Genomic DNA, 7,793 nt, shown 5'->3' on the forward strand with positions numbered 1-7,793 from the left:
CGACTTAAAACCTAGTTGAGCACTGGAAACCCCCATTTACATTTCATTCATCAGAAGTACCACACAAAAAGCTATGTGCCTTACAGATCAATTGATACTCGGGGGCCTTAAATTTACAGTGGGGGTTTCAGGAGGTCCACTGTAAATATCATCAAAATGAAGTTTTACATCCTCTCCGGCTTCAAGATCGTCCAAGTAAGTTGTCCGGATAACCCTGAGAATCTCTCCAATCGAGGAATTGATCATGCTCTTCTACACCTCTCTCTGAATTGTTATCGTAAGGATGGTTTGAAGGATAGCGGTTGAAATCTGGAGGCTCAAGGAAACTTGTTTGGGGTTCTACACCGTGTGGATCAGTTCTAAGCCACCAACAGCTCCGTGTATGTTGCATCGTTTCATTTGTATCGTGATGCTGAAGTACACTCTCATGGAAGAAAGGAGCTGACGTCGAAGCTTCAAGATATGACCGTGACCCATCATCAAAGAGATGTGGCCGGTATTCTTCATCTCTTGCTTCGTTATGTGTTGTGTTGATCGGCACCCAATAATCATCATGCTGTTCCTCAGCTGGTTCTAATGGCCTTGTTGAAGTGTCTCTTCCATAACTTGGCACATAGTGAGCTCGAGAGGTATAATACAAATCTAGAAGATATGGGTGATTCTTTGATCAGCCTCAAGTAGCCATAAAGAACCCAGATTGTAGCCCGTGCCCTGAATATTCTGTAGTGTTGCATTGATAGAAGGCCGTTTCTATCTCCGTAAGCTCTCAGAGGGCTACCTCGCCAATGTCTATCTGAAGAATAAGCATGTCTAGCTCCTTGCACTGGCAACATTTGCTCCCTGAAAGTTCTAATATTTAACAGAAACTGTTTACCCTGAGCATCTGGTTCCCATGAAGGGTAGCTACTCTGGAAACTGCAATTGCAATAAAATTAAAGATGAAAGACATTAGAGGAGATTCGATGCAACAATATAAACTGGAGAATAACGATGAATAATCACAAAACTGAACTTTAAAATAATGGAAAATAACTAATGAAAGATTTGGGGGAAATAATTACAAAGAATACGAAGGCATTTGAAGCAATCAACCAAGAAATAATAGTAAGTTGTAGAGCATTTCTTACAAAACATTAGTATATTCAAAGCCTGCTGTCAGTTTTATCACAGAGAATACTTGGAGGGGAAATTCTAAATAGCTATGGAAATTGGAAAAAAAAATTGATGAACGTGACTGAATTAAGGTAATCTTGGATTTACAAAACTTATTTCACCGAAGAGCAAGAATGATATGTGCAGGTGTAGGACAGAGCAATAATAGAAATTTGTTTAACCTAACCATACCTCAAGAATGATTTCTCCATTTTCCCCTGGGAGCTCCTCTGTTGACGAGGTGCATTGTGTGGAGAGCCATAATTACTATTGCCATGTTTCTGGAAATCAAAGACACTAAAACTGCAAACAAGGAGAGGAATAGTAATTAGACACATTATCTCGATTTACCTGGACATGAATGAGATAAGAAAGAACTGGTACCAAAAATCTCTACCTGCAAACGTGACCAACCCCTTCAACATCCACTGTAAAATCAGCAATGAACTGCAAGATATCATCCACCCGCTGCAGAATAAACAAACAACATTTTAGTTCAAAAATTAAGATGCCAGGAATAAGACAACAATAAAAATAATGTCAGGAAAAAAGAAAAAGAAAAAAAACCTTTGGCACAACAACTAGAAGCAAGAATGGAGTGAGGAAAATTGAGGCCATCTCCTCCAGCAACATCATTCCAGTATACTGCATCACAACATTAAAAAAAAATACGTGGAGTAAAAATAATTCAAAAAGTATGAAGTAAAGAGACAAGAACAAAAGCTATTTTGTTACATAAAAATCCTTGAGACTTCTTGGAGATGCAAAATAAACCTAGGGAACACATCATTTAAACTGAGCTTCAAAACACCTAGGAAAGTAATGAGAAATGCAAACTATTCATATGGCTATATGGAAGTTAAAACATCTTATATTCCAAGATTTTTACAATTGAACAAGCATGCAACTCCTAGATTACTGGTAATACAAAGATAGGAACCAAGCTGGATTACCTGAAACAGAGTTTCAAACTCTATTCGGACTGTTTCAGTATTTTCTTTACCACGCCATCTCATTGGCATATAATGTGTATGTTGCACCGCCACAGACATTGCTCCTTCTGGATCAAGGACCAAAAGTTCATCTGTAACAGCAGCCCGGCTAATAGCTGTTATAGTTCCAAAAACAGCTGCATACCAAAACAAGTTCCGACCAAATATCTATACATTCAAACAAAATAAAAAATAAATACTGAAATGAAATACAGATTTAAATAGAAGACTCTGAAAAGATGGAAGTTCAAAAACTTACATGGCCCTCTAACAAAGATTCTTCCAAAAAGGCAATGATGATCAAGACAGCAGCAAAGCCACCAGATACAAATGAGATAAACTTTGCAATGATAGAAATAATTGGTGAGGGGAATTGCTTTAGGTACTCAGACGCATGCATTACACTGCTATTAATCCGATGCTTGAATAAATGGTCAACCTGTAAGTTAAAGACAACAGCATATGCAAAAATACAGCATTACAGTATGTGAAAACAAGAAAATCTAGAAGTGTAAAATATCCAACTGAAGAAAAAATTGTTGTCATCCATTTTCACAGTAGGTTCCAAATAATTATTCTTTATATATATATATATATTCATATATATTGGATTTGTAAAAATTAAAACATTCACAAAAACATAAGAATGTAACTTCAAACAAATGACTAACACTCGAGAGTCCTAGTTCGTAATAGCAAACTTGTGAGGTTAGGTAGTGGATCAATCCTTAGAAAAGGGGATGATGGTACCTCATTGAATTCCCTAAACATCCACTTTGCCAAATTTGACCATCTCCGGGATGAAGCTGTGCTTGGGTGATTATAGAATTGTTCAGCATGTCTTAAGAAGAGATAAACCATCATGAATATAACAAGGAACGGGGAGAGAAGAAGCATAGCAAGCCCGACAACCATGAGCCTCTTCTTCAATGTTCTAGGATTAGAAATGAAGTCCCCTCTAATACAGAAATTTCTGTAAAAAAAAGAAATGCATTCCCAAAAGAAGTTGGTTATAACCCCAAAAGTTTAGTAGTTTTTCTTTTCTTCAAAAAAGGAAAACTAACCAGTGTTAATTTCAGCATAATATTTTTAACTTTTAAGTACTTCATAAATTTGTTTCTTGCCAAAGAAAAATTATATGATCAACTCCTTCTAGCTACTTATGAAACGATATCAACCATTAAAACCCAGCATTACGTGTGGAAAACATGAACAGTATGATACAAAGAAAAAGTACATCATTCCTTTACCACAAAAATGGCAAAGCTACACATGGATCATTTACGCAGAGTTATCCAAAAAAGCCCCTCCCAACACAAAAACTGCATTTTAGTATGCCTCTTTGCAAAGAAAGGATTGTGTAATATTCTAGAACATGAATTTTACAAAATGAAAAAAAAATGAAGAAATAAGTAGTTTTATTAGTATGATGGTAGGAATTCATGACACTTCCGTAGATTACTTTGCTAAATATACATGTTGGAACAAATGCAAGAGGAAGTACATACATAAAGCAGAAAATCAAAATGCTCATTGAAAATTAGACATACCGGTCAAACATGCTTTGCAGTATACACCAATTTAAGGTCCATTCAAGGTCTTTGTTAGTATTAATGATGCTGCATTCCATCAGGGCCAAGTTTGAAAGTTGGACCAGCACCTGGAACCCAGGTTGAGAGAGGAAAGGCAAGAACTCCTTTATTAAGCATTCCAATCAAGTAGTTCTCCTTCCGCATCAAGCGCATAACCACATCATGAGCAGAAAGATCCTTGACTACACAGAGTTGCTGTGAGATTTGTAATCGGACAACCCTTTCAAGCGTTGCCCAAGGCATGGTTTGAATTTCATTGTCAGTAACACGGAGACTGCAAAATATAATTTCAAAAATATAATTAGTCATTAATCATTTATAAGAAGCTGCTAATGTGGTGCAAAATTAAAGCTTCCAGTGTATCTTGTAACTTATCAAATATAAACTTACCTATTATAGTAGAAATGACGTATTCCAAGAGTATCCTTTAATTGTGCAAAAAACCTCAAAAAACAGAATAACCAGTAGATGGAAAATAGCCCCAAATATCCAGCTATAATTGCTTTTGAAAGTGTTAAAGGGGTTAATGGGTGATGGTGAAGAGCTTCCTTAGAAAGATCACATTGCTTACTTCCAGATTCAAATGCATCCATACCACACTTTGCATTTTGGAGACCATTCCAATCGACAAACAATAAGAAAAACCCAGAGAAACATATGGTAAAACCTAGGCTAAGAAGTTCAACTATCCATTTTATAATAATGCACCAAAGGCCTTTCTCGCAATAGTAGCTATAGAGCCGTTCAAAGAACAAGTCCAAGTCAGCAATCGGTTCCACATTCAGAGTCTCGCCATTAAGAAGCCCTGAAGGGCTCTCACTACCAGGACTTGGTGGTACTCTTCCATATCCAGATAACTCAATTTCAGGAGCCACATCACCTAGTAAGCCTGTTGTCAAAGAGGATTCACCGCCCCATTTCCACTTGAATATGCCAATAGAATTGCAGTCTTTGCCCACGGAACATCATTTATAAATCTTGATGGCAGGGAAAAACAACCGGTCCATCCCAAAAACCCAAATGCTTATTGCAAAATTCTGCCAAAAAGAAGAAAATCAGATAAATTCATTTTTGCATGGTATGTATGAAAACATTCACATGCACTGAAAGCGGAGGTAAACAGAAGAAAAACTGAAAGTTAATCCCTTATAATATATAAATCAGAACAATGAAGGGTCTAAACAACATTATGAAGTACACAAAACTTAGTGGAGATCATTATAATATAAAACTCAACTATTGAAACAACAAATAGAACAAGAAATGAAAGAAACCAATCATTACCAAAGATTTTTACTAATCCTTACAAAACTAACTGAGTTCAAATACCTGCAAATCATAAGTTGGAGAAAAGCCACAATCTTTCCTTAGAAGAACCAGCTGGCAACAAGCAACAAGATGCAGCAATTTGATCAAGGAAACTTAATTGCGATCCTGAACACAAATAGTAGCCACCAAATGCACAACATTATAGACTAACCATAAAACATAAGTGAATAATATATGGAATGAAAACACCAAACTGAGATAAATTTTAGCAGATGAATTGGTTCTTATTCTTTGCAAATAATTCTATACATGCTAAGAAAGAATAAATCTTGGCGAATTTTAAGTCAAATAAGAAACAAAATAAATTCTGCAGAATAAAAAGAAAGTGGCAAAACAAAATATCACGCCAAGATTATCCGTTCATGAAAATAAATGACAAAAAGTATAGGAATTCACCTCCGACGCACCAACGAGCAGCTCCATAACACCAAAAGAACAAAAGAGGCCAACACCCACTAAGGATTATTCCACAAAAAATCAATACAGCAGAGGGTTGACCGGTACAAGGAGAACTCCAAGAAAGAAAAGGAAGGGAGGAGAGGGGTTTGTTGCGTGGAAGAAAATAAGAAACAAAAGATTCAATCTTTTAGTGAATCGTTTTTAAAACCATAAAGTTAATCAATTAAGAATTAAAGAAATGGGTTTATTTGGGCTTCTTCCTCTCCTTCTCCTCCTCTGTGACAATTAAAAATTAAAAATGAATGAAGGAGACGTCAAGGCGAGTAATACCTCTTGTTGTTTCGGTCTGAGCAGCCGAAGGCAAAAGGGAGAACTTTCTGTCTTTGTTTTCTTGTTACAATGAACACAAAAATAACAGTCCTGGCCTCCAACATGTTTTAGTTTAGTTTAAACCCAATGGGCCATTCCGAGAAATTGGGAACTCTTTTTAATTTGTTGGGCCATCGACAAGTTCATTTTGGGTCTGATTTCTCCCTGTAATCTCCAAAATATAACCGTTTACGGTAATCTCCAAACAAGACTTCAAAGAATCCGCGGGAGGTAACGTACCAAATTGGCGGGAATACACGTGTCAAGTATAGATAGCTGTTCCTTCCCGCCAGAAAAAAAAAAACCCATCTTTCTTATATACTCACACCCTTACTTCCTCCACCGTAAAGTCACCTCCATTTTCTTTTTGATGTCTATTGTCTGTCTGCTCTGTAAATTTTTACCTATGAGCTCCTCAGATTCTCTCAAAGCAACCCCTTTGAAATCCAAGACTTCGCGGAGCCTAACCTCGAAATCGCCGGTTACCAAAACCCCAGAAAAAGCACTCTTCCCAGCTCCCCAACCGTGCTCGTAACCGTGGGGTCGCCCTCTCCATTAAGGAGGTCCGGCAAGTGGCTCAGACTCGATCCAAAGCTTCTACAGTCCAGATCAAGTCGGCCCGAAAGCAGATCTTATCCTGGCCCACCGAATCTCCTCCACCCAAGGCCTCCGGTGGTCGTCCCGATAAACTCCCTGAAAAGTAGGTCCGGTTGAGACCCTCACCCTAGTTTCTTTTTTTAATAATGTTATTGATTGAAAGTTTTTGGAACAGGTACGAGATATTGTGTGAGTTTTACAATAGCTTAGATTCTGCAATCCGGCTGCTAAGATCGAAGGGGCCAATGCTACTTTTACAAATATCAGCCCCAAAAGAGTGTTTAACTGATAGGTAATTTCACCTTAATCATCTCAGTTAGTGCTGGTTAATAGATTTGTTAAGTTCTGTTTGGTTTATTTATATTGAGAATTTTATTTTTGGGTTTGATGTGGTTATAGGAGGGTTTTATACAGTCACTTGGCTCAATTGAAGCATATTTTACCCGAGGCTATTGAGATAAAGAGAATTCTTTTGTTTGATGAAATGTCTAGTTGTATGAAACCGGATCTCCACGTAAGCATCATTCTGGATGCGATTGACTTTGGGGACAACTCAAAATCTGAGAATAAGAATCTGAAGTTAAGGAAGGTTTTTCGAGATCGTCTTGTGGACTACAGCAAGGCTCATCCTGAGGTATTCTTTCAGCTTAGCAGTAATCTTTGATTTGCACAGAAGTAGTTTGCTGTTATGCATGCTTATACGTCAACCGACTTTGTTGATATATTTGGAGCATTATATTTGATTTTAGTTCTGAAATTCATGTTGGTTACTCTCAGTTTTAGATTTATGAGGAGCTCTTAACTGATAAAAGGACTAACAGTTGGCTCTAAGCAGCTGCAAGTATTAATACCTGTTTGTATTAGGCCTAATGGTTAAATTCTAGCATTCTAGTTCTTAAACATACCTAATGTTCTTTTAATTAGAAATTGCAAATTACCAAAAAAAATGATGAAGGAAAAACTAAGAAACAGTAGTGTTATGAAGCATTCATATAGAAATGCTAGAAACTCATTTATTTGTACCAGTAACTATCTGATAGATATGGTTTGCTGGTATGTGAGGCCTGTTCAGCCTTTAATTGATGAATTCCAATGGCTGGTTCTAGCAATAACCCCTGGTCAAGATATACTTTTAGTTATAGCAAATACATACTGACCCGTTACTTTTTAACCTTAGGTACCAAATGATGAAGGAAAAACTAAGAAACAGTAGTGTTATGAAGCATTCATAGGAAATGCTAGAAACTCATTTATTTGTACCAGTAACTATCTGATAGATATGATTTGCTGGTATGTGAGGCCTGTTCAGCCTTTAATTGATGAATTCCAATGGCTGGTTCTGGCAATAACACCCTGGTCAAGG

General features: G+C 37.0%; 1 long non-coding RNA gene and 1 pseudogene across 1 annotated transcript; both read right to left on the reverse strand.

Moving 5' to 3' along the window:
* Positions 1–61: 61 nt before the first annotated feature.
* LOC120208778 lies at positions 62–4,689 on the reverse strand (annotated as a pseudogene).
* LOC120208776 lies at positions 4,690–5,677 on the reverse strand. Its single transcript, XR_005524341.1, has 3 exons — positions 5,462–5,677; positions 5,066–5,170; positions 4,690–4,773 (listed from the first exon to the last, which is right to left on the reverse strand). It is a non-coding gene; the product is annotated as an uncharacterized LOC120208776 (long non-coding RNA).
* Positions 5,678–7,793: the final 2,116 nt, after the last annotated feature.

The sequence above is a fragment of the Hibiscus syriacus genome, unplaced genomic scaffold, assembly GCF_006381635.1.
Source record: "Hibiscus syriacus cultivar Baekdansim isolate YM2019G1 unplaced genomic scaffold, ASM638163v2 tig00017575_pilon, whole genome shotgun sequence".
Classification (NCBI taxonomy): Eukaryota; Viridiplantae; Streptophyta; class Magnoliopsida; order Malvales; family Malvaceae; genus Hibiscus; species Hibiscus syriacus.